The sequence below is a fragment of the Pteropus alecto genome, unplaced genomic scaffold, assembly GCF_000325575.1.
Source record: "Pteropus alecto unplaced genomic scaffold, ASM32557v1 scaffold484, whole genome shotgun sequence".
In the NCBI taxonomy this organism is placed as follows: Eukaryota; Metazoa; Chordata; class Mammalia; order Chiroptera; family Pteropodidae; genus Pteropus; species Pteropus alecto.
Genome location: NW_006435778.1, coordinates 1317935 through 1334570, shown reverse-complemented (window position 1 = coordinate 1334570; position 16636 = coordinate 1317935). Strand labels below are relative to the sequence as shown.

Genomic DNA, 16636 nt, shown 5'->3' with positions numbered 1-16636 from the left:
GAGTAGAAAAGTAAATAACAAATCGTGGTAAGTGCTCTGAGAGAAACAGAACTGCGGTAGTGAATAATGTGGGAACCTACTTTAGATAAAGTGGCCGGGAAAGCAATCTTTGAAGTGTTATTTAACCGTAGTCTAGAAAACGAGGAACAGGCCATATCAAAATGGAGGGCAGGGAGGTGGAGAACTTTTCAGACCAAGATCTTAGAATGGTGTGTGCAAAGGCTCTGAGGCAGGAAAGAACTTGGTCTGGAGGAACGGAAAAAGCCAGTGTGGCTGGAAGGCAGTAGGTGAGGGGGAGAGGAGTAAGATCATTTAGCTATCTTGAAGTTTATAGTAGTAATTTTGGCTTTTATTCTAAAGAAAAGTAATTGAAGAAGTTTAAGCAGAGGAGTGACAAGATCTGAGTTGCATTTGCTTTTATGTCAGGCTTCCTGCTGTGTGGTTTGAAGGGGGCAAGACTGGAAGTGAAGAGACCATTTAGCAGGCAAGACATTATTATGTCGCCCTAGCCTGGGGTAGTGACTACAGAAATGTAGCTCAGAGAATGGATTAAATGTATACCTTGTTTGGGAAGAGGAGTGAGTGGGTCTTGCTGATAGGTTTGTGAAAGGATTTTAATTAAAATGAAACGGGAGGATATGAAATGGAGAATCTCACACATGTTCCCTCAGAACAGAACTTAAGGACTGAGAGACTGATTTCCCATAAATGCCTGATTACAGAAGATGAGGGACTTATCTCCTGCCCAATGAACATCCAATAAGAATCCTCATCCTCAAGGCAGTGAAATTACTGCTTGAACTCTGGCTGAATTTCCCCCTTTGTGCTCCTTGCCCATATGTACAGCCTGTTGAAACCCTCAATGCTTGCTTGCTACAGCATGCATTTCCCAAATAGCAATTCCTGTGCTATTCCTGAATAAACTCAATTTCTGGTAATCTGAGCTTGCTTTGGTTTACCTCTTTATTTAGGTTGATAGGTTGGATGTGGGGCTGAAGGAGAAAGGGTAACCATGGATGACTCCTGGCTTCTGGCTAGAGACAGTCGGATAATGGACCATTTCCTGAAATAGGGGAGTGGGGTTATAAAGGAAACAGTTTGGCCTAGTGGTGTAGATCAAGGGTTTTATTTTGGTCATAGTGAGTCAGATGTCCACAAGATTTCAGAGTGGAGGTATCAAGTGAACAGTTGGATTTACAAGCTAGGAGATCAGGGAGAGATGGAAGTCAGAGATAGAGATTTGGCAGTCATTTACGTAGATGTATTTAAAGTCAAGGAACTGAAGGAGATACCCTAGGGAGAAAGTGTAGATGGAGATGAGAGAAACCATAACTGAGCCATAGAGCATGCCAGCATATTGAGGTAGGGCGGCGGAGGAGGAACAAATGAGATGAGATTAGGGTAGTTTGAAGGGATGAGGAAAACCAGGGAGTAGGAGCCTCTGAAGGAGTGAACAAGAAAACTGGAGAGCTGCAGAGAGGGCAGGTAAGATAAGGATATAGAGGTATTCTATAAATTTGCTAGAACAACAAAAAAATTTGCTAGTACCTAAGTCAATGGTGACCTTGAGTAGTCTTGGTGAAGACTACTCACCAAGGATAGAGGATGAGAGCCAGACTAGAGAGAGAAGTGGGATATTGTTCAGGGATACAAACAAATGTAATAAAAGAATAAAGCTATGTTTGAAATAATAAACATTAAGACTCAGGAGAGCAGTTGCCTCTCAGAGAGAGTAATATGACTGGAAAGGGGTACTTCAACAATAGAGAAATTTTTTTACATGAATCATGGGTGTTCATGATGTTATTTTCTGTACTACCTGAGTTAGGAGGGTGATGTAAATTCAGACCTATCCTCACCTTTTTTTGCTTTTTCCACGTGTGGGTCCAGGTAGTTGCAAACTTCCTTGCTGCTTCCCAAGTTCAATGTGGGTTTGTAGGGGCCCTTATTTCCAGTTCCTCAACCTTGGGAAGACCCAGTGAATTTCTCCTACCCGTGCATGGTGATAAAGCTCAAGCCCTCATCACTTGTTTCTGATTCAAATACCCTCCTGTTATAGGAACCCAAAGTCAAGAAATTAATATCGAGTGGTCCAAAACCAAAACAAAACAGTAAAACCCACAGGAAACTCAAAGGACCCATAGTCAAGAATTCCTTTTGTGCCAAAAATGAAATGAAAAGTCAGAGCAGCAAGGGGAGTTGCCTCTGGAGCGGCCCATGGTCTAAGAATAATGAAACCCCTAAAACCTTAGCAAATACAAAGTCATTATATTAGGGACACTTACATATGCCAGGGACTCCAGCATATTCCCATGGACACATCACCATGAAAGAAAAAAAAAGACCATCCTCACCTCAAATTGGTAATAGAACAATTGGAGTCTATACAATTAGTATACTTAACATCAAAAAGATAGCAAGTAAAAAAAAATAATAATTGTGAAAGGATAGAGCAATATGTAAAAAAGAACAGACATTAAAAAAAAGAAAACTAGAAAAACTTTAAAAAATACAGCCACTGAAATTAAAATGCTCAGTGGAACTATACTGAAATTCCCATGAAATAATGATTGCATGGATGCTAGGTAAAAGGTTGCTGAGTATAGGATGTTTTATGGTGCCAAAGTATTGCTCCACAGATTATTTGCATTAACCATTGCAAAGGGAAAGCATACCTTTACCTGGAAAAATTTGGCAGTCACCACTGTAACCAAGCGATCAAGCTTAACATCACTAGTGGGGCAACCTTACATTATGTGTCTCCTGATAGGATACAATATGAAGTATACAGTATCATTCAGGAGATAATAATGCCAAAAATGTATATCCTAAATCCAGTTCAGCCTCTAGACTTAACTGTTTCTAAAAAACACAGTGTATGGAGGAATAAATTGAATGACACCATGAGGAATAACCAGGCAAATTTAGGATGCCGGATGTTTATGAAACGTCTGTCCTGGTCTCCACAAAATCCCTATCAAGAAAAAAAGAGAAGTACAAAGACTGTTATAGATGTTAAAAGAATACAAACAACAACCAAATGCAAAGCATGAATCATGATTGGATCATGGCTTTTAAAAAATTGGGATTAATTGGGGAAATATGAATATAGACTAGATATGAAAGATTTTAGGGAATTATTTCTAATTAAGTACAATAATGATACCATGATTATGTGGGAGAATTTCTCTAGGGAGATGCATGCTGAAATACTTAGAGCTAAAGAGTCGTGATACTTGCAACTTTCAAGTAGTTCAGAAAAAAATAATGAAGGAAACCAGAATGTCACCCCAGCATATGCCCCTTTGACATAAGAATCATTTTAAATTGAAGACAATGAAGACAATTAAGCAGCAAACATAGGAAGAGCTCTCTCTACTCTTCCCCTTTTTGCCTAAAGGCAGGATATAAATTTTCCTTTACTGGAGAGGACTATAGACCCTTATCCACCCAGAGATGGCACCAGAGGAATCTGCAAACAAACCTCTCTCCATATTTACCTTCCTAATTTTCAGTCCTTGGAAGCCTAAAACCGTTTTTCTTTGTCCTGTCATCTCTCTTCAATTTATTGTTCTTTGTTGAAGATGCTATATAAGCTCAAGTTTTAGCCACCTTTTGAGTTACTCATCCCTGAGTTTGTCCCATGTATATAGGAGATATATATGTTAGTGAACTTCTGTTTTCCTCTTGTTAATCTATCTTTTGTTACAGAGTCCGAGCAGAGAATCTGGAAGGGTAGAAGAAAAAAAACAATCTTTCTTCTCCTGCAATAACATATACACAAATACAACTTAAAGAAAAGATGTCACAATATTAAGAGATGTTGAATCTATTGGTAGGTACGCATGTGGTGGGGTTGTACTAGTCCTTCAACTTTATTGTATTGGGTGGTGGTGGAGGGGAAATTACTAAATAGAGCAGATAAGATGGGAAACTAATCTAGGCTGATAGTGGAAGCTCCCTCCCTCAGACCCTGGAGATGCCTCAGAAATGAGATTTGCCAAAAATGTGTAACTTAGATCCAGTCCAGCCTCTAGACTTTGGTTTCCTTCATTATTTTTTTTCCGCACTACTTGAAAGTTGCAAGCATCATGCTTCTTCCACTCTAAGTATTTCAGCATGCATCTCCCAAGAATAATATTCTTTTATACTTCAGTAAGTTAGAAATATTTTCCTATGGACCTAGAGGGTATTATACTAAGTGAAATAAGTCACACAGAGAAAAACAAATACTTTATGATTTCACTTACATGTAGACTCTAACAAAACAAATGAATAAACAAAACAGAAACAAAACAGAAACAGACTCATATATACAGAGGACAACCTGGTGGTTGCCAAAGGGGAGAGTGTAGAGGGAAACAAAAATAAGACCCAAGTATATTTATCAACAAGAAACCCACTTTATATAAAAAGACACATTTAGATTAAAAATAAATGGATGGAGATAGCTATACTGATAGCTATACTATGCACACAGTAATCAGTGGAAAGTGGGGATAACTATATTAATTTCAGACAGAGTAGACTTTAGAGTGAGGAAAGTTACAAGATTTGTTTAAAATAATCCAATAATCCAGTGGGCAAGAGGTGAGGGGTGGGGATATAGGAAATGATGGTGGCCATGAATTGAAATGGCATCCTTGCACTCAACTTTGTTTGAAAAGATCTATTTAACAACAATGAAGAAGAAAAAGAAGTGAAGAGGGGTTGAGAATTTGAGAAACTAAGTAAAAACTGAGAAATCCATGAGGAGACAGAAGGTGGTTGGGGGGCAGTTGTGGGGAGACTCACTGCAGCCAGAGTGGATGAGGGTCACGCTGAGGGAGAGATTTTTCAGTTCTGCTCACCATTGTCCCTTCCCTCCCTCTCCCTTCCCCCCTCCCCAGGGTCCCGAGTGGATCATTACCCTATTGCTGCCCTATTACTTAATGAGGAAGAAAACCACCCCAGGACTCCATCTTGGCTAGGTAGGGCTAGACTAGTGAATCTTAAACATTATACCCCCACCCCCACCACCCCTTCTTCATATCTTAGCATCTGGGTCTTAGCCTTCCTCTGCCAAGTTCACTGACACACCCAAAGTAATGGGAACACAAAGAAGAACACAATTGCAATAAAGGAAAAACAAACTGAGAAACTAATCTTATATGAAGCAGACTTAATATACTCGACTAAATTTAAAAGTAAGTATAATAAATACCCTCAAAAGATAAGGAAATATATTGAATAAGGCAGGAACAGACAAGAAGAGTCAGTTGGAAATACTGGGTAGGAACAATTTAATAGTTGAAATCCATACATGGGTTAAATAGCAGAATGGTTATAGCCAAAATGAAACAATGAGCAACAGATCAGGGTGAGGATTCATCCAAAAGGCATCAGGAAGGAATAAAGAAAACAAGGAAGATTGAAAACAAATGAGCCAATTATTTGTGACACATACTGTTGGTGGATAATCCAACAGCCATCCCCCTTCTTCCTTACTCATCTTCACATTGGGTACTGAAAAAGCTACATACTTGCTTTCCCAGATTCCCATGCAGTTAGAGCTGGCAATGTGACACAGTCCTGGCCAATGAGATATAAGCAGGAGTGTTCTAGGGGGCTTCTGGACAGCATATGTTGTTTTCTAATAGAAAGGAATGCTTTGCTTATAACATCTGATCCCCTATTTTCTTGCCTTGGACATGAATGTTCCGTCTGGAGTTGTGACAGCTGTCTTGTGATCATGAGGTAGGTTGATAGTCATCAGATTAAAAAATCCAACACACACTCAGGACAGCCAAGTCGGATGGTAGGAAGAGCCCAGGAAGGTTCTTGGCTAAACAGCTGAACTAATGCCAGCAACCACCTACATCCAGACTCCTTGCTGTGTAATACTTAACAAAATAAAGCAAAACAAAAACCCACCTGTTTGTTTAAGCCACCTTTATTCATATTTTCTTTAACTTGAGGCTGAAAACATTCCTAACTGAAATTATAACCTTGTTCAAAAATTTATGAAAGAGCTACAAAGATGGGATTCAAAGAAATAAGAGAGGGAAGAATAAAGATAGAAACCAGTGAAAAAGACATTTCAAAAAGAAATTTTTAAAAACAAGTTGTTTGAAAACCTTAGTAAGCTAGACAAACTTGGTGAGAGTGATAAGAAAATATTTGCAAATGAACAAAATATGGAATGAAAGGGGAAATAAGTATAGACACAACATAGATTAAAAATATTTTTAAAAAATTAATGAACAATTTTACATCAATACATTTAAAAACAGACAAAATGGATAAAGTTCTAGAAAAAATGTGAACTGTCAAAACTAGCACAAGAAAAAAATAATAGCAAACTTGAGAAGACTAATAAAGAAATTGAAATGATAATTAAAAAATCATCTATCTCCAAAGCTCCAAGCTGCAACGGTTGAAGATAAGTTCTGCCAAACTTTCCAGGATTAATTAGGTGCTATCTTACGCCACTGGTGGTTTCAGCCATTTGGAAAAACGTAAAACTGGATCCACAGCTGACACCATATACCAGAATAAACTTCAAACAGACCAGGGACTTAAATGTAAAGGTAAAACTACATGAACTAGTAGAAGAAAACATGAGTGAATTTTTCTTAATAATATGTGTGTGAAGAAAGCCTTTATAATTATGACTCAAAATCAAGAATATATAAGAGAATTGATAAATTTGACTACATTTAAAAAAATACTTTTGCTTGGCAAAAAATGAAAAACTAGGAGAAAATATTAGCAACTTACATGGCAGATAAAGGACTAATATCCTTAGTACCTAAAAAGCTCTTTAAAATTATGGGAAACTTTTTCTATCTGTGTTGCATGGCTGAAAGATAACTGCAGATTTCCAAGAAAATTTGAGGGAATAGAGAAAGAGCAAAAACTCAATAGAAAGATGGACAAAAGATATAAATGGAAAATACACACACAAAAAGATATAAAAATGACCCTTAAACATACAAAAAAAATACTCAACTTCACTTATAAAAAAGAGAAATGCAAATTAAAACTATACTGATACACTATTTTCCACCATTTAGATGAGTAGAAATTTGAAAGCTTAACAACAACCTGTTGGCAAAGTTATGGAGAAACAGATACCCTCATACATTGCTGGTTGGAGCATACATTGGATATTACCTACAGAACTTGGCAAAGTTTAAGAAAACTACATATGCATTTACTCTTTGACCCAATAATTAACTTCTGGAAATTTACCCTAAAGATACATCCCACAAATATGAAAAAATATGTGCACAGTTATTAGTTACAGTATTATATATGTTATAGCAAAATTGTGTAAACAACTTAAATTTGCACCTATAGGAACTGGTCAAATAAACTATAGTATATCCACTCAATGGAATATCACGCCAAAAAAGAATGAGGAAGATCTCTATAAACTGATAGGGTGTGATTTCCAGGATATATTATTAAATGAAATAAGGCATATATTATCTTTTGTTAAGGAAAATAAAATACATGTGTGATTGTACTACTACTACTACTAATAGTAATAATGGGTTTTTTTTGCAAAAGGAGATGGAGAAAGGTTAAACCAGAAACTAATGAACATGGGATGAGGGGGAATAATATCAAGAAGATAAAGACAAGAGTGAGACTTAGCTCTGAGTTTATGTATTTTTTATAGTTTTGGCTTTTGAATCTTGTAATCCTTTTATAAGATTCAAAAGGTAAAATCAAATAAAAAATGTATCATAATTAAAATAGGGTTTATCTTAGGAATTCAAAGATGATTAACATATGAAAACCTAGCAACCATAATTCTCCATATCGATAGACCAAAGGAGAAAAACAACATGATTATCTCAACAGAATAAGAAAAGCATCTGATAGAAAGTCAGCCCTTTTTTTGATAAAAACTCAAAAAAAAAAAAAAAAGCAATCCCAAAAAACTGGTGATAAAGAGAACTTCCTTAACATAATACAGGCTACATGCCAAAAACTTAGTGTAAACACCGTACATAAAGACACAGACTCTTCAAGATCAGAGAAAAGGATTATTGTTCCCACTACTGTTCAACCTGGAACTGAAATCAGTGTTTAAGGATTGGAAGGTGTAAACAGAGACTTCTAATTGCCTATGTGTAGTATTTCTCCTGTTTTAGCATGGCTGCCAGCTAAGACTATATTTCCCAGACTCCCCTGATGCTCAATATGGCTATGTGACTAAGTTCAAGTTGAAGTGAAAATATTATAACTATATGCGTACGAAAGTACTCTAAGCCTGTGTAAAGTAATTCTGAGACTTCTCTCTAAAAGATATAGAGCAACTTTCTCCATTCCGCTTTCTCTTTCCTGCTACCAGAGCGCGGAGATAATGGCTATAACTCAGCAACCATCCTCATGCGAGAACGGAAGAAGAGGTGTGCTGTTAGTGTTTAACAAGTTCTTGGGGTGGTGTTGGGGAGCCTGGAGCCTGATTTGTATCATCTGCCTATTTCTGTGGTGTAGATACTCCTACCATGGCTGATTTCAAGCTACCAACTTGAAGTCACTGAAGATGGAATTGGGAAAAGATACACACATGAAGTAGTTGGCTTCAGCTATGTGCTAGTGGCCATGCGTAGCCACAGTAGCAGTCTGGGTCTTTGACACCGTGAAACACCCAGAGATTTTCCTCTCTTCCAGCTTCCTTCATTTGAAGAGAAAATTAAATTCTTTCTTGTTCAAGGTACTCTTTTGGGAGTCTGTGTTACTCACCAAGAAACTGAACACTAACATAGAGGGGATGAGAGAAAACAGTATTTGCTGATGATGTGCTTTTCTATATAGAAAAACCTAAGAGAATCAACACCAATATATAAATAATTAGAACTAAAATAGAGTTTGGAGAGGTCGCTCTAAATAAAATCAATTTACAAACTAGTATTCCTTTTTACCAGCAATAACCAACCAGTAAATGTAAAAGTAAGATACGGTAGCAACAAAATTATAGAAGGTGCCTAGGGACCAACATAAAAAATGATCTTGATAGAGAAAAAAGTTTAAAGTTTTTTAAGGACTTAAAGAGATTAAGCAAATGGAAAGAAATTCAATTGATGCATTGTAATATGGTCAAGATGTTATTTCTCTCTAAATATATCCAACAATTTAATGCAAATTCCATCAAAATTCCAGCAGAATCTTTTAAGGAACTTCATAAAGTTATTTTAATATTACATGGAGAAATAAGATCCATGAATATCTGAGTAAAATGGAGAAAAAAGAATAAATAGAGAAGACATTCCTTACGAGATTAAGTAAGCCACATTAATCAAAACAGAGTGATACTGGGCAGGCAATCCCAACTTCAGGAGAGTGGTTACTTCTGGGGTCAGGGAGGTGGGGGATGGGATTCGAGAGGTGCTCTCAGGGAATAAAGTTAACAGAACAAATCAAGGACTGTTTAGTATATTGCGTTGGGGTAGTTATTTTTTTATTATGCTTCAGGAATATATGTTCCATATATTCTTTTACATGTCAAATATTTCATAAATTTAAAAATAGAAAAAGTAAAAATGGTATTAAAATGAGGCACATTTTAACTCTAGGAAAATAGTTTTGCATGGTAGTAAATGTAACCATAGAACTCAGCTTGGCTCAGAACAATATTGTGATGCAATCACATAGGGAAGAAGGCCACGTGGAAGAGGGATGTAAGAGAGAGAGCACCCTCATCCAGCATGTTCGTATTAAAAATAAGACAAGACAGGACTCCAAAATGGAGTTGCTTATATTAAACCCCACATCACCAAACCAAGACTTAATTACAGTTTTAGTTTTCCCAGAAATAGAATTAAACCAATGAGGAATTGCCTGATCAGCACTAATTAAATAATCTGCTTGACAGACCTCTGTCATCCCCTAAAGGAAAATAACCTTGCAATAATCCGATTTTTCACCTAATGTAACTTCCTTGTTCTTGTTCCCTTCTGCCTTTAAGTCTTTTTTTTTGTACAGCTCCTAGGGGCTGTTTTCTATCAGCTAGTTTGGATGCTGCTCAGTTTATGAATTATTGAATAAAGCCAATAAGATCTTCAAATTTTACTCAGTTGAATTTTGTTTTTTAAGTCAAGAAGCAACGTCTAAAATTAGTAGCTCAAGAGGCAACAGTATATGTCTGTTATTCTGAAAACAAATCAAATAAAACAAAAAACAGGCATATACCCAGCAGAAGAAACAGCTGAGAATTGATGGTGGTTGCTTCTGATGACAGAAATGGGGTATGAGGTGGGATGTAGAGAAAAAGAGAGTAATTGTTTACATGATATTTAGCACCATTTGCCTTTTGCTTTAAATACTGCCCTGTGGTGAGGAGAAACTTGCTGCTTCTGAAGATCTTGATAGAGCCTATAAAAGGACAAGTCAAGGTGTACTGTTTAGAAGGACTCCCTAGAAGAAATTCAGCTCCCATTCTGCACTGCCCCCTCTGTTTTGCCCCTCTCTTCCACTCCTTGAGTCACGAATATTTATGTCCTTCTGGGCACAAGAATAATTTTCCCTAGATTGTATACACTTTGATGATGACTCAGTCTTATTTTCCTGCCTTCCTTTCTTCTTCCATTCTTTCATTTTTTCTTCTTGCCTTCCTCCTGTCTGTCTGCCTATCTATCTATCTATCTATCATCTATCTATCTATCTATCTATCTATCTATCTATCTATCTATCTATCTATCTATCTATCATCTATTTCTCGTTTTAAAGGTGCTCTGCTTATTTATCTATCATCTTTGGCCCCCAGGTGACAATCCATCCATGACATATTATCATCAGTAGTCTATTATCTAATTATCTATTTATCATTCATTCTTTCATTCTTTTATTCTCATATCCCTTTAGCATTCACCTTCTTCTTCCAGGCAACCATTCTACTGCGTTTAATATATTTCTTTTTTGTTTTTTATTCTTGCAAAATGGGTATTGTTGTATGAATGTATTGTGTATGTGCATGGATTTTTAAAAGTCATGTTAATAATACTGCATCGTAGCTCTCATTTTTGTCATTAATTATATTTTTGATGTGATGTGACATCTAATACATTATTTCCAACTGTTGTGTAATAGTACAATTCACCTATCAGTCTCTGGTGATGGGCATTAGGGTGTCTCCAACCCTCTGCAATCTCCAATACTGCCAACAATGCCCCATAAAATAAAATTAGGTCCTTACTTCACATCGCATAGGAGTAAAAATCTAGATAATTAGAAATTCAACTGTAAAAGATCTTAAACTTTTAGAAAATACAGGAGCATATTTTTATAACATTAGGGTAAGGAAAGATTTATTAAAATCTAGAAAACTATAAAGAGACAATTGATGGATTAAATATATTAAAACTTCTGTATGATAATAAACAATGAAAAAACAACTGACGGATTACAAGAAATAACTTGCAACACATTTAAACTGTTGAAAGGTTTAATTTCCTGAATATAAAAAGTAAGAACTCCTACAAGTCGATAAACAAAAGACAAAAACAAGTTTAGAATGGACAAAAGACCAGAACGGGCAGGTCCTTCAACAGGACCAGTAAACACGAAAAGATGCTCACACTCATCTATATGTTTTAAAAGATTTCTTGTTACCTTAAGTCTCCGAGTGTTAAAACACACCTTCTGGATTGAATGAGTGTTATCATTATTTGAAGTATATAAGTGATCAAGTTAAAAACTTTCAACCTAAAAAGTAAAAACTTAGGGAGTGAGGGAGGTTGAAGAGGGTAAAAGAGGTCAAATACATGATGACGGAAGGATACTAGACTTAGGGTGGTGAGCACACGATAGAATATACAGATGTCTTATAAATGTACACCTGAAATTTATATTATCATACTAATCACTATTACAATTGATTAAAAAATTAAAAAATAAAGTTGCACTTAGCCAGAGAAACAATTAAGAGAAATAATTATGGCGCTGAGAGAAAAAGAACAACTGCCTTAAAACAAGAAAGTGCCAAGAAAAGTTTAATTAAAGTGCTTTTCTTTTTGGCTCTCAAAAGGCAGCCACTCAAGACTGTCCCTTGACCAAAACGCATAGCTGCTAAACGTTTTAACAGCAAAGAGCTGACATGTTTTGTCAGCGGCATAACTGAATCAAGCTTACACTTGAAATTTGAATCAGTTCTTAAGCAAACCGCCACAAGCAACACAAGACTTCGCAACCCTACAAAATATGAAAATCTGGTAAGCAAAAAAAGCTAGATAAAACACCTGAAGCAATTTTGAAGCATAAAACTACTAACGTCTTTTCTATTCTTCAACAAATAAAAGTAGAACCACTCAGACAACGTCCTCTTCCTCTCACTCTTCCAAAAGAAGAGAAGAACGATCATCAACGGCAAATGGCAGTTCCGCACGGAAACACCAAATGCCTACTTCACGCTCAGAAGAGGACGTCCTACCTCCTCCTCGTGGTTTCGGGTGCTCTACACGTTCAGAGAAACTTCTCTAGTAACAAACTATAGAAATGATCCCTGAAAGTATAGTCTTAATTTGAAATTGACAAGTTCCACTAGGCCTATAGTATCTGTACACTTTTAAGTCATGGTAAGTAGTTTCCCTAGTTCTGGTTCCACTGGAAAAAGACAGAGGCTTTTCAATATGTACAGTCTTTCCAATGCTATCACTTAACATTGCATTTTAACATTTTGAGTGGAAAAGAAATTTTAAAAATTTAAAGCTGCCAAGCTTCATTAACATAATACGGGATGACAGCCAATCACAACTTGCATCTTTAAAACCGATGAGGCATTCGTCCCTGAAAGCTACAGGAAATGGCGCGCTTTTCCCTTGCCTAGTGAGAACGGAGCGGATACAAGTGGTTAGTAAATTTTAGAAGTTACACGCTATGGCTGTCCTAAGAGTTTGACTTTCAAACTCTGGTGAATTACAGACAGGTCAGCATGACTGTGGCAGGGAGGGGAACTGAGTAATTAGGAACTAGCGTGGGAAAACTTTGTTTTTGTATCATGTTTATATACTCTATGTTCACACTTTTTGAGTTCTTAAAATAAAGCTAGTTGGTGGATTTAACGTCCAAACACAAAAAAGTAAAAATGTGTTGGAAACGCATTTCCTAATAAGATGAACAAACTATTTAATTGGTTCACATGCAGTGAGTTTGTCACCAATTCTATTCCCATTTTCGTTTACAATAATAGAAGACCTGAGAAACCTTCCCAGATCTAGTAATGTCACTATGTATGTCCCTTTGTTTAATGTCCCAGCTGGTTTTTACATCCCGGGCACTGTGGTGTGCCCAAACAAATGGGATATTATGCAGAAAATAAAATAGGTGAACTGGAACAAGACTTATAGATATAAAGAAATAAATCTTTAAAACATAATGTTGAATTAAAAAAGCAAGTTACAGAAGGATGGATAAGGTATAATATTTAAATAAGTTTTTAAAACACATGACCAAGGAAGGAGCAGGCAGGAAGGTGGAGTAAACACTGTGTTTGCTTCTTCCCATGACCACATTAAAATTACAACTAAATTGTAGAACAATCAACCCAGAGAGCCATCTGAAGACATGTCCTATAACTAAGATGAAGCTCGTTGAGACTGAAAGAAACAAAAACCAAAACCCAAAACAAACAAATACAATAAAATAAAAAAGAAAAGCAGTCATATTTGAAGTGTGTAATGATGTATCATGAAAACAGCGACACCACATGACCAAGGGTGGATGGAGAACATACCAACTTCAGAGTAGTGGGTATTACTGGAGACAGGGGAGCAAATGGAATTGTGGGTGTACGTTGCAGTCTTCGACTGTATGTATAAGGTTTTGCTTTGTTTTACAAGAGAACAAAATCACACTTCTATTTATTTACTTTTCAATGAATTTAAATCCTTGATGGGTATAACATCATGCAGATTTTGTGTCTGAAGGCCTTAGCAGGAAAGTTGCTTCAAGATTTGGCATGAACTCCATCACTGTTTCCACGGGCACAAATTACCTTTCCCAGATCACTCTGGGAGTGTTTGGTTTGACACCAGACGTCACTGTTGTTCTTTGCTTTATCTACATATGCATATCTCTTGTCTAGAGAGAATTCTGTTCACCTTCGGTTTTCAGAAGAGCTATGTGCTCTCTCTAGTTCTGGAGACTTCGCTTACAGCCAGCAAGAATGGCCTTGGACTGTACCCTTCCGGACATGTTTGTCATTTTAGAAGTCCTGTTCCTGGCAGGCCTCCACGTGCTCCAAGATGGAGGAAAGAGAGCTATATGAGGTTCTCTTTTACTTTTCAAACAGATCTAAAGCACATTTGAAGAAATGTTCATACCAATTAAATCTAAGCATCAGGTATGTTTTTGTCCTCTATACTTTTCAGTGGAGTTAGAAGCAGTTCATGATGAATTTTTAAAATCATAATACAAGAGAAGTGAGGAAGTAGAGACAGGAGAAAACTAAGAACTCCATTTTACGATAGGAGTTATTTTACCTAATTAAAATACATGTTGAAGTCCCTGATGTTTGAATCAATTTCAAGATTTGTGAGGCATTGTTTAGAAAATTGTAGAAGTCACTTTTCAAAGTTTAATATAAAAATTCATTCAAAATTGTACCAGTTGATGTAAATACATCCACAGTAAAGATTACTAAGTTTCTTAAGGTGAAGCTCAGTGGAAACTGTTTAGAATGAAAAATTCCATTTGCTCTCTGTGGTTGCAGGAAAGTTGGTGTTTTTGTTTTGAAAAAAAAAAAAATCTGACAGAAATCTCTGTATTAAAAACACGGTGAAAACCCATATCTGAAAATATATTTGCATACTGATGTTCATAGCAGCATTATTCACGGCAGCCAGGACATGGAAGCAACCAAAGTGTCCTACGATAGATGATTGGATAAAGAAGCTTTGGTACATATATACAATGAAATATTACTCAGCCATAAGAGATGAAATACTGCCATTTGCGACAACATGGATAAACCTTGAGACAATCACGCTAAGCAAAATAAGCCAGACAGAAAAAGTTGAAAACCACTTACCGCTTATATGTGGGATATAAACCTAAAAGCAATAAACAGACAGAGACTCACAGACGTGGACAATAGACTAGTGTTTATGAGAGGGTGTGTGTGGGGGGGTAGGTAGATGGGGTAAAGGGGGTCAAATATGTGGCGACAGAAATCTAACTATGGGAGGTGAACACAGTGTAAATATGTATATGCCTTATTGTTAAAGTCACTGTGTTGTTAAAGGGTACAGCTGAATCTTACTGAATTTCATTAACCAATGCCACCTTAAAAAATAAAAATAAAATAAAATAAAATAAAAACAGTGAAGTTATTTTATTGTTGTTGTAGTTGAGCACCATATTCCATAAGGAGAACATGGCTGGAAGGTGTCATAAGTCTAGTGGGTTCCTTCCCTCTTTATTCCCCCAGTCTCTTCCTCCCTTCTTCTCCCTTTCTTTTTCAGTTTGGAGATAATGGAGCCTACTTGCTCTGCAGGGAAGAACCGGTAGAGAGGACAGAAAGATGGTGCTGTGAGGGGAAATATGTGAAAGCAGCACAGGCTCTGTGGGCTTGGGGTGGGATACAAGCCCTAGAGGAGGGGTGGATCTTTGATAGAAGGAGGGCAGAGACTGGGGCTTTTAGGCTAGGAGGTGGGAAGGTAAGGGAAATAAATGACTTGTGCTTTCTCTGTGAAATCTGTGTGAGGTTATCTGCTGAGAGTGAGAGTTGGGGAGGTGGTGTGAGATGATTTTGATGAGAGAAGGTATAACATGGATGTCTTGGGAGTGGGAATAGCTAACTAGCAACATGTCAAGTAATAATGGGGCTTTCATGAGAGGTTTGGCTCAGCTGTCTGATTTTTCCAGCAGCCCAACTGCTATAGGACAGATGCTTAAAACGTGGAAGATTGGGGCTTTGCCAGATGCTGAAAAGGTAGAGGAAGATGGAGGACAAGAGAGGTGAGAGAAGAAGGAACTGCATGAGAGTGACAAAATAGAGGACCAGCTCCATAAATGATCATCGTTGTGGTGGAGCTATTACCTACACTCTGTCCTTCCCCTCCTTCTACCTGTGACCAGAGTCAGAATCTGGGTCTTTTCTCGTAACCTGAAGTAGACCGCCATCTCCCTACTCTCCTCATCCATCTCCCACTTCCCCCTCCCATCTATTGCTTAATTCCTCTCTCCTGGATCTTTACTCCTTGCCTCTGCACTGGATCCTTCCTATCAGTGTTTAAACATGTTTAACACTCTCCTAATATTTATGAAAGGGGAAAAAAAGGCTGCCTTTAATGTCACGCCCCTTTCAGCTACATTCTCTCTTTAATTTTTCAGGGTCAAACTTCTTAAAAGGGATGCCCACATGCTCACCAACTTCCTGTAGTTGGGTATCCATCACCCTCACTCTGGGAACAGCTCAGGCCAAGGTCACTAGCAACTGCCCTGGGGTTGAATCTAATGGACTTTGCAGTCCCCATCTTACTTGATCACTCTTTTGACAGAACTCACCTTTTTCTTTTTTGCTCTTGATTTCTGTGTTGTCCATACTCCTAGTTTTCCTTCAACCTTCCTAATTTCTCATGCTCCTTCTGCTGCACCCCTTCTTTAGGCCACCGTTCTCTAGGGACCTATCCCAGATGGTTTTCTT

The 16636-nt window shown here is 37.2% G+C and overlaps 1 non-coding gene across 1 annotated transcript; it reads right to left on the bottom strand.

Moving 5' to 3' along the window:
* Positions 1-12294: 12294 nt before the first annotated feature.
* LOC112479368 lies at positions 12295-12509 on the bottom strand. The gene has a single exon (XR_003046164.1). It is a non-coding gene; the product is annotated as a small nucleolar RNA U3 (small nucleolar RNA).
* Between the last annotated feature and the right edge of the window lie 4127 nt (positions 12510-16636).